At 43.0% G+C, this 18,407-nt stretch overlaps 1 protein-coding gene and 1 long non-coding RNA gene across 2 annotated transcripts in view; one reads left to right on the plus strand and one right to left on the minus strand.

Annotated features, from left to right (window-relative positions):
• The window catches only part of LOC146835078 (uncharacterized), an 89,308-nt gene that overhangs the window by 68,765 nt on the left and 2,136 nt on the right, over window positions 1–18,407 (plus strand). The window contains exon 2 of the long non-coding RNA XR_014960685.1: window positions 4,430–4,550. This is a non-coding gene — a long non-coding RNA (uncharacterized LOC146835078). The remainder of the gene's footprint in view (window positions 1–4,429; window positions 4,551–18,407) is intronic.
• The window catches only part of LOC146835079 (vitamin D3 hydroxylase-associated protein-like), a 296,163-nt gene that overhangs the window by 52,260 nt on the left and 225,496 nt on the right, over window positions 1–18,407 (minus strand). The window lies entirely within an intron of this gene.

Below are 18,407 nucleotides of genomic sequence, written 5' to 3' on the forward strand. Positions count from 1 at the left end.
ACCCTGGCACTTATCCCCCTGATTGCCCTTTAAGGATATCAAAAGGGGGTTCCCAACATATAGGTGACTTGTGGCACTCGCTCTGCCGATGAGTAAATGCAGAGTAGCAAAGCATTGGAAGACGTCCTCTCCTCCTCGATATGCACAATGGCTGAGGGATCTCACCACCTGCTCCACAAATTCAGAAGTCTATGGTACTCTGCTACCATGGACCTGTAGACCTACAGATATATGGGGCCCGCTGCACCAGTATCTACTGGTCCACCAACATCCAGCCCAAACCATAGAAGGGACCTGACAAGCCAGCTGCAGCCGCCTAAGCTACTGAGCGACTGTTCCCTTTTTAAAGTGCCCTGAGTCCAATGATTGACTCTGTACTCTGTATTACAGTATGAAATTGTTATACTACGGTGGTAAATGTACATGCAATGAATACTGAATGCTTACTGCAATGTTGCCTGGTGTTCTAACATTTGAAAATAATGTAATAATGGTTTCAAAACATATATACACTATCATTGGCATATTTACTTATCCTATTGAAATCAAGCACAATTTATTAGAGTAGCCAAAGTAGATGTGTACATTCTTCAGCCGGGTAAGGGGGGTATTTCAAGGGACGATGCAGAGGGATAATTAAATAAATAAACAATTTTTCCTCTGCATCGTCCCTCGAAAACCCCCTTACCTGCCCCCACTGCCTCACCGCTGTTACCTGCATGGACCGCAGCTGACATACTTATGTTGAGGCCACACCCCTCAACTTTCTAAAGGACATTTGAAGCAATTGCATCTTACTCTGGAGGGACATTTAGTAACATCATGAGTTACTGCACCTTTGTGACAGACTTGTTAAGCAGCTCCTTCTGACATGAGAGGGACATCTAGTAACGTTTTGAAGGGCTTCAGTCTTGTTAAAGACTTAATGCTGTTTCTTCTGACTCAAGAAGGACATCTAGTGATTACTTGAGGTACAGTAGCTATGTAAAAGGTAAGACAGATTAGCTTTGCCAATGCTGATTAACATTGGTATAGCCCCTCTAGCAGCTTTTGTGAGATCATTCGGCTTCTCCAGCATGTCCTCTTCTGATGACTGCCAGATGGTGGTTTCCATCTCTAACAAGCTGGGTTTAACCCATAATGCATCAGGGCAGTGGTGACCTAGATGAATACTAGCTTCTTGAAGCTGAACTCAAACAAACTGCGATTCTGTTGTTCAGCTCTAAATGCCCTAAATGAATGCTCAATGTGGTGGCCTTAGGATCTAGACCCTTACCATCTCTCATACTCTGTGCTAGAAACCTTGAGGTATTGTTAGACTCAGGGCTCTCATTCACTCCACAAATGCCTAATGCTTTGCTGTACCCAGAAATTTCTACCCTACCTGCCCACATCTCCACAGAAAAACACAGTTCAGGTGCTGATTTCCTCTTGTCTGGATTATGGTAACTCCCACTATTCAGTTCTTCCTATTCGTCATTTGAATAGACTCCTGCTAGCACATAACGCGGCAGCTTGGGTTGTTCTTAATCTTTCTTACACGACTTTGGTCAACGATCTCCTGCCCACTCTTCACTAGCTATTTATTCAGCAGAGATGTGTTTTTTTAAACTCTCTGCCCAGGAACATTTGTCTGTAATACCTTACATGGCCCTTAACCTAACTAGATCCATGCTTCTCCGTGTTCCTAAAGCTCAGATAAGTCGAATTGGAAATCGCGCGTTCTCTTATTGCAGTGCTAAACAATTCGCTCCCTCTCTCTCTCCAAGGCTTCCATTGGACTGCGCTTTTTAGGAAGGCTTGAAGCCTGGTTTTCAAACAAAGGGAACGGTTTAGTTTTTCCCTTGCATCCAACACCAGGACGCCTCATCCTGGGGTAGCAATGCAGTTTAGACATGGAATTCATTCATTCATTCATTCATTCATTCATTCTTTTCATTTTCATGCTTACACAAAAGTCATGCACCCTGAGAATTCAGCAACAAAGAGGTAGATAGAGAACTGACTCCCTTCTATCTATAGAAAGGCAAACATTTTTCTTTTTGATGCTAAATACCAATTGTCCGATTCCTGGCTGCTGTTATGGTATCTAAATGGAAATAATCTGGATCAACGTGGCCTAAAGGTACATCTTATTTCCAGGCCCTCAGTTCATAACATTGCAGATACAAGGATCAAAGAAGTCAAATGAAGTATCCAGATGTAAAACAAGACATCAAAGGCCTTAAGACAGCAAATGTGGGGGGCGTGGCTTGGCGCCCGCGGATGATGGCGGCGTTCGCCTGAGGCTCCGAGGCGGCACCGGGAGACCAGCCGGTTCCCGTTCTCAACTCACGGCAGAATTCAATTTAAGATGCGTCGGAAGCTGCACTGACCTCGTTGGTGTCGATGAAGATCTCAATTCCTGTCCGCGACGCTTCAAATTTCGCCTGTAAGTTCTGACAGGCTTTCCTCTATGATGACGGCCGCCATCTTAGTCATCCTGACTGACGCGCGTTACACTGTTGAGGTCGCGCTGTTAAATTAATTGCTGGTGCAGTTCTTTCACCTCTCAATTTCATCAATGCTTCAGCACTGGCGTTTATACTTTTGACTCTCAGCATGTGATACATCTTATTTTTCGAATGAGTCGCCTTCTTGCAGACCCCTGACTGGACCACATATTTATAACATTTTTATTTTTTATTCTGCCTGCTGTGACCACGTCACGTCTACAACGTAGCGGTGCTTCATACATAAGTGGTTACTCTGCACTGATTATGTCAGACGCCTATTTCTACCTCACATTTTCTCTCTTCAGTCTCTGTTGTAGATACTAGGAGCACGTGTGGAGATTACCTCTGATGTCTTTTCACCAGCTTAAGGTGGCAGCCTGCAACTAGAAACCGTTCATATATAGTTTTGCCTGGATGCTCCAGAACCCATCAGGAGGCTTCACAGCAGTTTGACCGGGACTATTTTAGAAGGAGGTTCTGTGGTATTCTGCACATACCCTATTTACAAGTCACCATATAGTGTCTTGTGTTGCTAATGGTTAATTCCACTAGTTGTTTGGCCCTTGCTTATCATCTTTTCGAGACAGCGCTGACCAGAATTCTTTCCTTTTTACAGTGCCCTGGTGACAATATCCTTTGAGTTATTTGGAGTAGGTTGTGCGCTCTTACACTTTGCTTAACCAGCCTTATACGCTTGCTTTGCCAAGCCTGGTGTTCTTCACACTTTGTCTTTTTCTTTTTGCACCTGGTTAGGCAACTATTCTTCGGATTGATGCATGGGCAGACTCAAGTCAATGTCGCATCTGCCCCGCTCGACCAAACTTCGCATTGTGAAGAATTCCAAGGTTTTTTCCGCTTTTTCGCAGTTGGAGGACTCTCTCACCTCGTCGACCTCGGATACACCAATGGATCCTCCCAGATCTGCGCAGGACACTTCTAAATCCAATACGAAGCGGCTCAAGTCAAATTCTCTCTCACCTCCAAAGCATCCAGGGCCAGTTTCCATGGAATTATTGCTGGAAGAAATAAGATCCCTGCGTCCTTTTATGGAAGAGACTAACCTCAAGCTTCAGGTCCTTACAGACAATTGGTCACAAATGGAAACTAGGGTTACTTCAATCGAGAATTCTGTTCAGTCGTTTCAAGAGACTTCCTCTGCTGTCTCAGCCTTGAAAGCTCAAATCTCGGACCTACAGCAACATGTGGAGCAGTTGGAAAACAGGAATAGGCGCAATAATCTCCGCATTTATGGCCTAGTTGAAGGATCAGAGGGGTCTGACCCAATTGCTTTCTTCAAATCGTTCCTCCCCAAAATCCTGCACTTACCACAAGACAAACTCCTTAACATCCAGCGTGCCCATCGATTGGGTCGGCCGCCCTCCTCTGCTTCCTCCTCACAAAAACCTAGAGGGGTCATCCTTTATTTTCTGGAATACACAGATCTCCTGATGGTTTTGACAGCGGCCAAGTCCCTTCCACATCTTACTTGGTCTGGTTCGTCCCTGTTCTTCGCCCAGGACTATGCCAAGGCTACTGCTAATCGCCGAAAGGCTTTCCTAGGATTCCGAAATGATCTACGGGCGATGGGAGCGCGCTATGGCCTCTACCATCCTTGTCTCTTTAAAGTAACCTATAACAACCGTACCACCACTTACGAGGATCCAGTGCGTTTGCAAAGCTTCATCAACGCGCACAGATCATCTGCTATGGACGCCTCTGGTCCATCCTCCTCTGCTCCTGGTTGACTACAGACCCTCTGATTTTGTTGATTTCTTTACTGTGATTACATCTGAGTTTTCCTAGTCTCCGGATGTTCACTATGCTAGTCCTCAATATGTATGCTTAGTGGTTTGCCTGTCGCTTTAGTTGTTTCTTATGGTGTCATTGTATTTCCCTAATTCACCTTATTCCTTTCTTCTCCATTTGTTCTACAGGTAACTTTGTTTTCGTGTTCTGATGATGTCTCCCGGTCCTTGCCTCGTTGCTCCTCGATGTGTCGCCTCACCCAAATGGCTCCTTCCCTCCTCCACCCTATCTCGCACCCTTCCTTTGTAGGTATGTTCCTTTTCTATTTCCTCATTTGTCTCCCCTGTTCTTCCGCTGCTCCTTCCTCCGACTCCTTTCCTCCTCCCTTCTCTCCTCTAGTTGGATTTCTTTGCCTTTGTAAGAGTTACATTTCCTGTTTTTCTCGATGCATTTGTTTCTCAGCCTCTTCTTCTTTTTCAATTCTCTATCTCACTCTGGATCCATTTGTTTTTTATTCTCATCTTCTTACTATTGCTCTCGTTTTTACTTACCTATTCCTTTTCTTTTATTTTAATATTTCTCCACTGAACCTCTTCTTATCTTATCCTCACTCCTTCTCAGGACTCTTTCCTTCTCTAATCTTGTTCTCCATACTGTTTTTGGCTAAGTTATTGATATGTCATTGAATTTATTGTCATGGAATGTGAAGGGTATCAATTCTCCGATTAAGCGTCAACGGATTTTGTCACACTTAGCTAAACTAAATGTTGATATTGCATTTCTTCAGGAAACGCACTTAACTGATGTCGAATCTGTTAAACTCAAACGTGGTTGGGTGGGTGAACTTCTTTACTCTCAGGGTGATGGCAAACGAAATGGAGTAGCAATTTTGTGTCGCAAGTCTCTTCCCTTTCAGGTCCTTACCCATGAATCGGATGCTTCTGGTAGGTGGGTTTATGCTAAGTTATTGCTAAGAGGTGTTCCAATTTCTTTGCTCAACGTCTATGGCCCGACCACGGGTGAACCTTCTTTTTGGGCTGTTTTTTCTCCACTCTTAACCAAATTCATGGATCATAATTTTGTTCTGGCGGGGATTTTAATCAACCACTAGATCCCTTCATTGACAGGTCGTCCAAGGCTCCATACATTCCCAACAAACCTCATAAGTTATTCAGACATGCCTTATCGCAGCATTAGTTAATAGATTCCTGGCGCCTGTGCAATCCAAATATACGGGAGTACACTTTTTACTCTCCCTGTCATCACTCCCAATCTCGACTCGATTATATTTTTATCTCCCACAATCTGGCCCAATCACTCTTACACTCTGAGATTGGCCCTATTTTACTTTCTGACCACGCTCCCGTTCTTACAAGTGTTGATGTACTCCCTAAACCTACTGGCCCTAGAAGATGGCGGTTCAATAATTCACTCCTTGCTGATCCCAAGTTTACGAGCACTTTCTCCTCATTTTTTGATGAATTTTTTCAGATCAACGACGATGCCACTCTCCCTGCTCACATTATTTGGGACGCTTTTAAAGCAGCTGCGCGTGACTTTATTATTAGTTACGTTGCGGACAAACGCAAAACTGCACGAAGGTTCACCAAAAATCTCCTTTCTGATATTAAGAAATTGGAACACGCATATTTCACCTCTCACTCTGCTGATAGTTTGACTGCCCTTGTTGCTGCAAAAATGAAATTTAATGAGAAATCTACGGAGGACGCCTCCCTGTACTTGCTGAAATCTACTGCTAAGTTTTATGGGGGTAGGAATAAAGCAGGAAAGCTTTTAGCTAATTATTTGAAAATTAAGCATAATAAGTTGAATATTGAATCTGTGTATGACTCTGAAGGTGCCCTGAAGCATACAGACGTTGATATTCTTGCCGAATTTTCAAGTTTTTATGAAACTTTGTACACATCTGAAACTCAATCCTCCCCCACCTCTCTTGCACATTACTTTTCCAATATTCACACACCATCAAATTTCCCCCCCGATATTTCCTCTCTAGAGTCTGACGTCACACAAAAGGAATTACTCACTGCATTACAACGCCTCAAACCCAACAAAGCTCCTGGCCCTGATGGTTTCACCGTCGAATTTTACATTCACTTTTCTAAATTATTGATTCCCCGACTCCACTCCCTTCTTCATACTTTTACTGTTCAAGGTGCCTCTTCGGGGACGTTCTCTGACGCCCATATCTGTCTGATACCTAAACCTGGGAAAGATGTTAAACACTGCAAAAATTATAGGCCCATATCTTTAGTCAATATTGACTATAAACTCTTCGCTAAAGGCTTGGCGATCCGACTAGATCATCTTCTCCCCGACCTTCTTGGTGAAGAGCAATCCGGGTTTGTCAAGGGTCGGTATATCACGGATAATACCAGACTTCTATTTAACGTCCTGTCGAAATCCTCCCGTTGTCAACACCCGCTCGCAGCAATCGCACTTGACGCTGAAAAGGCGTTCGATCGGGTTGAATGGCGTTATCTTTTCCATACTCTTACTTGGTTTGGTTTTGGCCCTAGATTTATCTCTCTAGTTTCTCTGCTCTATTCACACCCTAGAGCTGCAATTTCTGCAAATGGTCAACTCTCTTCTTATTTCGTTTTAGGCCGCGGTGTTCGCCAGGGATGCCCTCTGTCTCCCTTTCTCTTTAATCTCGCTCTAGAGCCTTTTCTCTCCAAGCTGCGTCAGAACCCCGCCATTCACGGCTTCCAGATTGCAGAGTCCCATATCAAACTTGCTGCCTATGCAGACGATATTTTACTTTTTCTTTCCAACCCTGCAGAATCTATTCCTGCCTTTCTGAATGAAGTCCGTAACTACTCCTCTATCTCTGGTTATAAACTTAATCATGACAAATGCGAGATCCTTCCCCTGACCAAGTTCACTTTCAAACAAGACTTTTATGATTCCCAGTTCACTTGGTGTCCCTCCCATATTAAATATTTGGGTTTATATATTACCTCCTCCATTCCAGCCACTGTTTCTTTATGCATGTCCAAATGTGCGCAAAAGATCGCTGATCTCACTACAAGATGGCATCCTCTATACCTCTCCTGGTGGGGTCGTCTTGACACCATTAAAATGATGATTTCCCCTATTGTTCTCTATACACTCTCCAATATTCCTGTACCTATTCCCGCGAAATTCTTTACAAAAATCAACTCAATCCTATCTTCATTTTTGTGGAACTCCAAAAAACCTAGAATGTCTCTTGCCAGGCTTATACGTCCTGCCTCTGAGGGTGGTGTTAATTTTCCCGATTTCCCTGCGTACCAGAAGGCTTTTTTATTACGTCAAGCCTCCCTTTGGCTTCAAGACTCCACTTCCCCTTGTCCTCTATGGGTTAAAGTTGAACGTGCTCTTCTATCTCCGTTTTCCTTTGCTGAATATCTGGCTTTCTCTCGTAAACCCTCTTTGCTTCCTACTTCTATCCACAAACATACTCTCAAGCTTTTGTTATCTGCTGCCCCTGGTCCACCTCTAACCGTCGCTGATTTCCTTTCTTCCACTATTTGGCATAATAAATATCTCTTAATTGGTCTTAGGCCCTTTTATTGGAAATCATGGAGAACTAGAGGATTGATTTGGATCTCGCAACTCTTTTCTGGTTCTATTTTCCTTTCTTTTCCTGATCTCCGTTCTTCCTTCGGTTTACCTTTTTCTTTTCTCCCCAAATATCTTCTACTTAAGGATGCGGTTTTGGCGGTCTATGAACGTCTCTCGGTTTCTTCTCCTTCCCCTGCCTCGTGCACCCCTATCTCACGCCTTCACTCTCTCCTGTACACCACACCTGCAGCGTCTCTCCTTTATAAATACCTTCACACTCACGACCTGCCTAGACCCAAATCCAAGGTTGAATCTCAATGGGAAGCCGACCTTGAAATAGTTTGGCCGGTATCCTTGTGGGACAAAATTTGGATAAAGTTACGTAAAACCTCCAGAGCCGCCTCCTTGACACAATCCTTATTATTTATTTATAACAGACTTCTTCACACTCCCGCTACGCTTCACAAACGATTCCCCAATACCTCACACAATTGTTGGTCATGTGACTCTCCTAATGCTACCCTGCTCCACATGCTCTTCCTTTGCAAACATGTGCATGCTTTTTGGCTACAGGTGTGGGCTCAAATTAATGTTATTTTCCATACCTGCATTCCTTTTTCTCTTACTCATCTTTTTTTGGGCAGTTTGTCTCCCAGTTTTGATGATGTAGATATGTATGTTCGCATTGTTGATTTATTATTAGCCACTGCCTTCCAACAGATTACTGTTAACTGGAAAAATACGTCTAATATTTCCTTCAAAGCGTGGTGGTTTAATGTTTGTTATAATCATAGACTTGACAATGCCTTTGTTTTCCCTATTCAAGTAGCAGCTAAGCGTGCGGAGCTCTGGCTCCCCATTACGTTATACTTAGATAACTGTGTTGCTCGTTCCTCTCGTCCATCACCTGACCAACAAGAAGTTTCCAAACCCCCATGATACCCTCCCTAAGTCCATAGTTCTCTATACACATTGCTTGTTTCTTATTTCTTTTGTACTTAGATGTTTAGGTTAAGATTTAGGCTATGATTAATGTAATTTTTACTTCGCTCTCTTTCAATTGCCCATGATTACTGTTTGGATTGTATATTCCCTCTTGCATATTGTACTCAGTACTCCCACTCCCTCCCCTTCCTTCCCCTTCTCCCCTCTCCCCCCCCTTCTTTTCCAGCGGACACTTGCTGTACTGTATTCTCTTTTTTTATTTACCTAATAAAATTCTTTCAAACTTAAAAAAAAAAGACAGCAAATGTGGCAGAAATATCCGTAATGATGGGAAAGCAACAGAAGTGGTAACATAGATGGCAACTGTATGGACATCTGGTCGCCCTGGTGAGGAGGCTGCATAGGTTTTGATTATGCTTTTGATACAGCATAGAACACAAAAATCCCACAGGGTGGTCAGAAAATGACTTGTAAGGAAGGACAAACTGGTGAAAAGTGTACCCACACTAGGATGGTCTTGGAAGTACAAAACGGTGTTCCAGCATTTTATTTGAAGTGACAAACTTGACCAGGTTTTGGAAAATCTATAAAATCTTCTCCCTTACGTAAAAACAGCAACAGAGACAGTGAACTAATGGTATTCTGTCAGAGGAGACTTCAACCTGTATACAATCGTGACAGTCAAAGTTTGTTCATCACAAAACAACTACACAATGCAGATCACCATGAGCCCAGCGCTTAACTTGTCCATTGAAAGGCCCACTTAACTAATAGGCATCCTCAGCTTAGGTGGCAACTGCAAAATTTAATATAGTGAACGGTCTGCGATGAACACACTGAAAGAAGTGAGAATAGGGGAACTCATTAGTTGAGCAAAGAAAGATGACAAGTAGAGATAAGTTTAATCATGAATCAAACCAGAAGTAGCCTTCGCAAGATCACAAGAAGTTGCCTTGGTGGCAAAGGAAAACCTGGAAAAGGAGCAACTGAGCGGAACTGAAAGGAAGTCCTCCACTATCTAAATCAGTTCAGAAAGTGAAATAAATTCAGAAATGTTCCTGGTGAGAGACCAGGGACCAAGCAGACGTGGGAAATATAGCTCAAGAGGATAACTCTGGTGGTAAGAATAGGGGAGAACAACCGTTGCGAAATCTAAACCATCATCAACGGTATTTTTGTTGCTAATTGAAATGTATGAGCGGATTTAGATCATGATAAAAAGACACAACAAAGCAAACACAGTCATCACTGAGCCTCCTAGAATCAGTTGTCTTTGGTATGAACACTGTCAGACCTGGCCCTTTCTGCAAGGTCATCCCACATTTTAGCCTTCCTCTGCTTTCCTTTGCTGAACTTGTTTTTGTTGGCTTTAGGACTCTGTACTTTTCACTGCTAACCAGTGGTGAAGTGCTGCTGCTGGTTCCCCCTAAAACATGTTAACTTTGGTCTATATCTAATTGTCACATTTAATTTATTTGTAAGTCCTGAGTACATGGTACTGTCTGATCCTCTGGCCTGTAAATTAAATGCTACCAGTGGGCTGCAGAATTCATTGTCCCATCCATGAAAGTAGCCTTTTAAAACATGTCTCAGCCCTGCCACTACAGCCTGCAGAATAGTTTTAAACTGCCATTCTAACCTGGCAAAATGAACCTTTTTCAAGGCCTAAACCTTCTTTTTTAATACTTACGAGTCACCCCTAATGTAGGTCCCAGCCACTTCTAGGGCAGAGTGCATCGTATTTAAAAGGTAGGATAAGCAGGTTTTAGTTTTACACACCCTGACAGTGAAAAACTCCTTAAGTCTGTTTTTTCTGTTGTAAGGTCCATCTCTCTCTACCACTCTAACACTAGGTTACCTTATTATAAGTAATACAGGCTAATTGTAGATTGGGAGCAGATAGAGAATTAATGTTTACACTGGAATGAATTGTGTTAGACCTGGCACCATTGGTGTGGGTCTCCCTTCCATTTTTTGCTGTTGCCTCACGTGTTTTTGCTGGTTTTAGATGCTTTGTGCACTGTGCCACTGCTATTCAGTGCCACAGTGCAAGTGCTCCTGATGATAAATTGATGTATGGATTGGACGCCATGATTGGGTTATTTGATTTACTTGTCAGACCCCCGTACAGTGCACCATGGGTGCCCAGGGCTTGTAAATCAAATGCTGCTGGTGGGATTGCAGCACTGGCTGTGCCACCCACAGAAGCAGCCTGTAAAGTGTCTCTCAGGCCTGCCATTGCAAAGCCAGTGTACAGTCTGGTACTGCCATGTTGACTGGCCAAGTGCACCCACTTGCCAGTGCCTAAACCTTACCTTTTCTTCATAACAGACATCCCTAAGGTAGGCCCAAGGGCAGGGTGCATTGTAAGTATAAGATAGGACATGCCCTGGTGTGCGTGGCATGTCCTGATAGTGATTCACAGCCATTTTCGTTTTCACTATGGCAAGACTACCTGCTCCCCATAGGCCAGAATGGGCAGTTTGATTATAATATCTTATATAATCCTAACTGACTCAGGGAACTAGGTAGAAATTCGAGTTTAGTATGCCTGAACTCAGAATGATAAAATACATCTTTTAGTGAAGTTGGGTTTAACATTCTGTGTTTGAAAATACCACTTTTAGAAAGTAGGTATTGTCTTGCCTAACTATCCAAGCATGCCTCTGCTAGGTTGTGTATTCCCTGTCTGGAGTGTGAGTGACAGGGGCTGGGAGATTCCAGGAGACCGGGGGAGTCAGCACAAGGCTGAATAGAGAGAGATCTACATGGAGAGTGGTGGGAGTAGTTGCACCTGGGACCTGAATGGGGCTGTGCCTGCCTTCCACAATGCTGGCTCCACCTCCTGTGGTGCGTCTGATGTCCCTGGCCCACACTGTCAAAGAAAAGAAGGAGTCATGTAAACAGAGTGCTCCAGTACTGACCAGAACTGGTTTGGACTAGGCAAAGGTCACTCTGCCTTCAGAGAACAAAGAGAATAGGAGTTTAAAAGGGCCTTCTGAGAGACTGCGTGTCGCTGGGAGCTGGAAGCGCGACTCATGAAGAAGCGTGTCGCCGCCGCAGCCGCTGTCGTCGCATCACTGAAGAAGGGTGTCACCGGTGCCGCTGTCGCATCGCAGAAGTGTCTCGCATCGCCGAAGAAGAGTGTCGCCGTCGCAACAGACGCCATCGTATCACCGGAGAAGCGTGTCACCACTGCAGCTGCTATCGTCGCATCACTGAAGAAGGTTGTCGCCGCTGTCGCATCACCGATGCGCCCTGCATCTCCGGAGAAGAGTGTCACCGTTGCAGCAGACGCCGTCGCATCACCGGAGAAGCATGTCGCAGGGCCTGTCACGGCTCAGAAGATTCGTTGAGTCGCCGCACGGCCGTCGGGCGAGCATGCATCGTTGTCGCATCAAGAAGAAGATGCCATTTTGTTTCATTGCACCAGATCTTCATCGCATCACAGCACTGCTGGTCGCATTGTCACGGAAGCGCAGTAAGAAACAGACGCATCACCTCCCCACGCTGAGAAGAACCGACGCATCATCGTCCCCTACGCGGCAGTAGGGAACCGACACATCACCGTTCTTGCGTGTAAGGAACCGACGCATCACCTTCCCTGCAACACTTTTGTTGTATAGTGCTACGCATCCAAAGGTAATTAAACATAAGTGTCGCATTTACCATCTTAGCTATTGCTACCATTTTTGAGTACAGTATTGTGATTTTTGTCGTTTGTGGTCTTGTGATAAGGCTATATAAAAAATACTTATTTTTATACTACAACCTGTGTGGTTTCCCCTTTGTAGTGTTGTCACTATATTACTGTATGTGTTCACAAATGCTTTACACACTGCCTCTGAGATAAGCCTGTCTGCTCGTGCCAAGCTACCAAGAGGGTGAGCAGGGGTTGTTTTAGAAGTGTACCCCCTTATCCATACTAGACGCAAGGGTCCCTATTTGGTCAAAGGTACTTACCTCTGCCAACTAGAGACCCCCAAATCTAACACATTGTAATTTAAAATCCTCTTTAATGGTAAAGTTGGGTTTTAAGTCACAGTTTTGAAAATGACATTTTTAGAAAGTTGGCATCTTTCTGCCTAAACCAAATATGCCTTTCTGCCAGTGCCTGAGTCACATTACCGTGAATGGCTCTGATGTTGTGGGTTGTGTATTTCTTTCACATAGTGAGACAAAGGAAACCTAGGTGTGAGGGGGGATGGTCTTCTTGACAGGATGGCTGGGGAGGAGTTTTACCTTGCCCCGATTGCATTTCAAAGGGCATTGCCTGCAGCACACACAAAAAAACCTGAAACCAGGCCTGGTCCTCTTTTGTCTTCCTAGACAGTTTGGATCCGGGACCAGGGGAATGGGAAGAACTGAACAGAACCAGTTTTGATGGTGAAATTTGCCGACAGAAAGGCTGGCACCAGTTAAAAAACTGAACCTTATGAACTTCTCATCAGAACACTCTTGGATCTGTGGAAGATTCAAGAAAGGACAGCCTTGCTCTCAGAAAGAGTGCCCTGCAGCTGGAAGTACTGCCTTGCTATCTGAAGAAGACATATTGGACCTTCTTGCCTTGATCCCAGGCTACAAAAAGTGAGTCAAGGGTCATTAGGTGGATTTCCTGTGCTAGCTAGAGGGACACAAAAGGTTTTACATAGGCTTCCTTGCAAATGCCAGTTGACCTACACAAACTAGACCTGCCTGAGCCTTGCTGCTGGCTTCTTCTGGAGTAACTCCTGATCCGCAAGAGGTGCCCCTCAGGTCTTGGACCCTGGCTACCATGAGTGAGAACTCCACAAGAACAGTGAAAATGCTAATGTTTGGCCTTCTCGCAACCGTGATGTGTCTTCTTCGTGGCAAGAATTGACTGCCCAGAATGACCGCCAATGCAAAATCGCCAGCAGGTCCTGCTCTTCGTACTGCCAGTGACTGTCCATAATGACCAGCAGGGCAAGACCTCTACTTCACGCTGACAGCATCTGTCTGCAAGAATTAATCAACATGAAGCTCTAGTGACAACAGGTCCTCACACTACAGCAACAAAAGTACTAAATGCTCGAACTGCTGCCCATGACAGAAGCCTCTTCCGTGTGGTCCCCCCAACTCGAATGGAAGGAACTCTTCGCGCCAGACTTGAGAAATTAACAATTCAGCAGGCCTAACCTGGTTCCTCAATGTGATCTGTTCTCCATCGCTTTGAAGTTGTTGCTTTCCCCATGTTCTATTGATTGGATTTTGTTTGTTTTGATGTTATTTTAATTATTAAAAGTTACTCTATTTTTCTAAATTGGTTTGGGATGTTTCTTGTGTTGGGTTTTCACTTTATTACAATTTGTGTGCTGCATAAATACTTGAGACATTGTCCTAAATTAAGCCGGACTGCTTTTGGGCCAAGCTACCAGAGGGCTAAGCACAGTTTAGTTTAGTGACTTTTGTGGTTTACCCTGACTAGTACTGTATTTATTATTTGACTGTGGCATCCACCCCGCTCAACTAGTAACCCAATTTCTGACAACACTGATATGACTGACTGCCTTCACGATCGGAAGGGAGTAGCACAGAACTCATTTCCAAGGACAAGGTACAGTTTGACCCTTTGAGAATTTAAAATTCATTGGTAACCTACGCAGGAAAGAAAAAGCATACTTACTGGCCGATAACCTGAAGCAAAGTCTCATGATGGTCATTGGTTCTTGATCTTATTATGATGGCCATTGGTTGTTGATCTTATGATGGTCATTGGTTGTTGATCTTATCATGATGGTCATTGGTTGTTGATCTTATGGTGGTCATTGGTTGTTGATCTTATGTTGGTCACAAGGTGGCATTTTCGCATTTATACTGATTTTAAATATTGAGGTAATTCATTTTTAGGTGCAAATACTATCAAGTCATGTCACAGAGTGTTATTTAAATTTATTTAGAGAACAATCTCGAAGTTGAGAACCCTTTCTCGTGTGTAGCCTGAGCATGCCCTGTTGATAGAGTTCTCTCTTTTGGTAGAGCGCTCTGGACTGTGATGAAAATTCGCTCTGATTTGAGCCTACTCTGTAAGCACATTCTCTAGAGCGCTGTCTGATAATAGTCTGATGATCAATATTGCTCTTGTGAGCATGCCTTGGTGTTTCTGTCTGGGCATGTTCTGCTCATCACTGTCTTTAGGATCGCAGACTCTGTAGCAGCCATGGCTGCTACAGGTAAGACCAGTGGGGCCAGCTGAAGGGGATTTCGAGAAACAACCACAAGGGAAAATTAAATAAATAATTTTCCCTCGTGGTAGTCTCTAGAACCCCACCTCCCCCCGGCCCAGCCCAAGCCCCACCGCTCTTACCTGCAGCGGCCGCTACTACTCTGTTAACTTTCTTAACTTATGCAGCTAACGTAAGTGCTCGCTCCACAGCCACTATGACATACATGCCAACACTACCTATTATGGTGGAAGATTCCTGGTTTAAGGTAAAGAATTATACTTTTTATTTTAGCTTTCTGCTTAGAATTTCAAGCACTCCAATACAAGCTAACGGGGTACATTAAATGAAATCCCATTTCCCTTTTAGCTGTTCCTGTAAATTAACTTCTATGCACAGGCAGAATGCATTAAGAAAGCTGTAGTGATGATGCCGTTGCATGCTGTTCCCTGCTTCTCTTGTTATCAGGCAGTATTGCTTTTACCTCTACATGTTCTGTGGATTATTGCCTTAGGTGTTCCGCTGATCACTCACACCCCAGAATAGTATTTCTTCTATTTCTTTGTATACGATTGTGAACACGGACATTCATTATAAAAAAAAATCACTGTATTTTTAAATTAGACTTAGTTGAAAATATGTATTTGCTGAAAATAATGAAGCAATCCTGCTCCCCAAAAGCAGAAAGGATACATTTTAGCCCAGGACTGCAAAAAATTCACTATATACGCAAATGTTGCTGCAGCCATAAGTGACACTTAGTGGGTGATTTGCTAAATAAAAGGGATGTTAACACTCACAGATTTGTAACTTTATTAATATACTGACAAACATTTGTAAAGACTTTCCCACACCATAATGATCTACGTAAAAGTAGTTCAGAAAGTGTATAGGGAAGGGACATTTCACATTAAAAAATGCTGCCATGTGGAGAAATAATTTTGCAATGTTTTCATCAAAATATCACTAATGCATAGCTGCAACCATTTGTTTGCTTATGTCTGACATATTGAGTGACACTTTATAGCAAGTACAAAGAAGATACATCTTCGAAATGACCCCTTCCAATGACTGTAATAGTCTAGAAACTGCTTTACAACAGCTGCAACACTCCTGAAATATATATGATAGGTTACTAGCCTATCCCAGCTGGTTATCCTCTTGATACTTGAGTTTCTGAGTGGCTAAGCCCCAGTCAGTATTTCAAGATACTGTTGTATTCTCGCCTCTGCTCGAACTCAGCCACTCCCTGGGCACGTGGCAGCAGCAGAGTGTCACTCAATGCAGATAATAAATACACAGTGCTGCCCCGAGCACCTTGACCGATACTATACAAATGCAGAGAGGAGCTCTCATTGCGTGACTAATGCATTTCAGTATGGTAATGCGAATATATGCACTGACTCAGCATGGTACTTCGCAGGGCTGCTAATGCCACAACCCAATGTGCAGTTTTTCAGCGATGCAAAAATTCCACACAAGTTAGGAAACACCGACGTACGCCCATAGATCCTGATTCGCAAAGGTAAACTTCTACTATTGTGTAAGTTTACAATTGTTTGCTATTCACAAAGGGATTTACAAGTAGTATCTTTACGAGTGCGGGGTCACTGCACATAAAAAGATTTATATCCGTACATAAAAAGATAGATAAAAGATAGATCTGTTTATGTGCAGAGACTTCGCATTCATAAATATACTATTCGTAAATCCCTTTGTGAATATCAAACAGTCGTAAACTTTACCTTTGTTAATCAGGCCCAAAACGTTTGAAAATAGCATATATCTACAAGCGCCTATTCACAGGCAAACCACACATTTATAGGACTTTGGTAGACAACATTACTAAATCTAAATAATGAGTAGGTTCTCGAGGAGACATTGATGACTTTTTTTAGTGACTTGGGCCCTACAGGACTGGTCAGTTCTCATTGTACAAATAACTATCAACGGCAAACGTGAAGCACACCTATGCAGTTCCACACCAAAAGCCATTCAGAAAACAGGCAACAATGCATCAAAAAACTTTTAGAAAGGCATTTGCGCTGCCACACTCAGCAACAGCTCTGTTCGGCAAGACTTCAAAGGGTAAAAACTTTGTTAAAAACAAAGCAGTTCAATCCATCCGTGCTGAACCCTAAATGGCAATAAGCATCCATGTTCTCCACCCTTAAAATTCAATGAATTGGAGTGTAATGGATTTAATCCTGCACATAATAGATTACCAAACTGTGTAATTTTACATGCAGACATAGGCATTTTGTGCTAGACATACAGAAATATAGAGCTGCTTTTTCGAAATTGTGATTCTTACTGAATCGCAATTTGGAAATCACAATTTCTAATGTACTAAAGAGTCGGGGCCAAATGTGCAAGGCATTTTCCCAGTCACAAATGGTCCAATTCACAGAATCGGGCCATTTGCGACTAGAAAAATGCGGTTTCAAATGTACAGAACGCTTTTAGATAATTTGCATTTGTGATTCAGTATTTGGAACGGGTGTGTTTTGGGCGTCCCTTCCATATACTAAATTGGTATGGTATGTATTCCTGTTTTGCAATTGAATTCCAGTCACAGAACAGTAATACTTTACCATCATTTTAACAGTGGCTGTAACCCATTCGCTAAAGGGAAGGGGTCCCAATGAGAATGTTGAAAAAATATTCCCACGAACCACTTCCTACACTTAAAAATGAAACTTCTAACTTACATTTTTTTATTTTTAAATGCATCCCATTTTCCTTTAAGGAAAACGGGCAGCATTGAAAAAAAAAAAAAAAAGCAATCACAGACATGGTAGTCTGCTGACCTCAGCAGGCCACCATCTCTGTGATGGCTGCAATTCCTAATGGGTCACAAACTGCGACCTACCTCAGTAATATTCAATAGGCAGGTCGAGTTGTGACCCACTAGGAATTGCTACTTAAAAGTTGTAGATTTTGTTACATAAGGAATTGCGATTTCCTAATTGCGATTCGGTAAGAATCGCAATTTCTATTTTTTGTACATTTGGCCATTATTTTAAACATAGCAATTACTAGATGTGTGCATATTGACATACCTCATGAATATTAATGATTTAGTTCGCAATTTGGGACTCACTAGAATCACAGCAATGGCAGGGATGGTGGCCTGCTGGTGTCAGCAGAGCACTAGGTCTGTGTTTGCTTTTTAATAAAGTAACCTTTTTTTAAAATGCTGCCAGTTTGCCTTAATCAGGATGTATTTAAAAAACAAAACATGAAATGTTTAAGTTGTAATTTTTACGAGTAGGCACTGGTTCTTGGGACAACTGTCTGCTCTTAAAAAATATGTTTCATTTGCAAATGGTTTACCACCTCCTTTGAAGAAGTGGTAAAATATTAATGTTTTGCAACCGGAATTCAATTGCAAAATATAGCACTACCATTCTGTTTTTGCAAAGGATGCCCTAAACATGCCCTTTCTAAATATCAAACTTGTTACTGAACC

Source organism: Triturus cristatus, chromosome 4_2 (genome assembly GCF_964204655.1).
Source record: "Triturus cristatus chromosome 4_2, aTriCri1.1, whole genome shotgun sequence".
Lineage (NCBI taxonomy): Eukaryota > Metazoa > Chordata > Amphibia > Caudata > Salamandridae > Triturus > Triturus cristatus.